Here is a 992-nt window from a genome sequence, read left to right on the forward strand (position 1 = left end):
CCACTTGTGCACACACGTGTGCTCTCTCTTTCTCTCTCTCTCTCTCAATAAATAAATAAACTTTAAAAAAAAATGGAGAGGAGGCACAAGATGGTGGATAGGGTGTACAAAGTTGTGCGTTCAGTACATGATTTTGGTCACCTTTTCACAACATAATGGTTATTTTCTTGTATCTTACTATGCTTATAATAAAAGACAGTGTTAAACCTATAAATCAAAGCAAATTTGATAAAAGCATTTATTTTAGTATTTCATAAATAATATACATTCCTAATTATAAAGTCTCTACACTACATTTGCACATTTTCATAGACTCATAATACACAAACTCATGGAAGCCTTTTATTATGCTCTGAATGTTGCCTCGATATGACGTTATCTTCATACCTACTCAATAAAGCCACACAAAAAGGTACTATAACATTTGGAATTAATCCAAGTTTTAAAGAATAAAAAGATTGGCAGCAATTTCATAAAACAGAAAGATGAGTCCCTTAGTTTTTCTTTTTGTGTCGGCGTTTTGGAAAACACTAGAAGATGACATGAGATTTTTCTGTATACTATCCAAGAACTTGGTTTTCTGATTTTAGCTTTGTATTCTCTTCCTTAACTCCATCTACTCTTCTGAAAACGCTTTAGGTGTGTGTTGGCGTTCCAATACTTGATTGAGAAGTTGTGCTTTTTCTCTTCCAGTTCCACCTGCTTTTTAGCACCAACTCCCTCCGTGTCAGCATTCACCATCTTGGGTTACAAATTTTGGGAACTTGGGGGGCACCTGGGTGGCTTAGTCAGTTAAGTGTCCGACTTTGGCTCAGGTCATGATCTCACAGTTCGTGGGTTCAAGCCCCGTGTTGGGCTCTGTGCTGACAGTTAGCTAAGAGCCAGGAGCCTATTTCAGAATCTGTGTCTCCCTCTCTCTCTCTGACCCTCCCCTGTTCACTCTGTCCCTCTCTCTCTCTCTCTCTCTCAGAAATAAATAAAACATTTAAAAA

At 37.8% G+C, this 992-nt stretch overlaps 1 pseudogene; it reads right to left on the reverse strand.

Moving 5' to 3' along the window:
- Positions 1-442: 442 nt before the first annotated feature.
- On the reverse strand, positions 443-741 carry LOC144241584 (short coiled-coil protein B pseudogene; annotated as a pseudogene).
- Between the last annotated feature and the right edge of the window lie 251 nt (positions 742-992).

Source organism: Crocuta crocuta, unplaced genomic scaffold (genome assembly GCF_008692635.1).
Source record: "Crocuta crocuta isolate KB4526 unplaced genomic scaffold, BGI_CrCroc_1.0 scaffold25, whole genome shotgun sequence".
Taxonomy (NCBI): domain Eukaryota; kingdom Metazoa; phylum Chordata; class Mammalia; order Carnivora; family Hyaenidae; genus Crocuta; species Crocuta crocuta.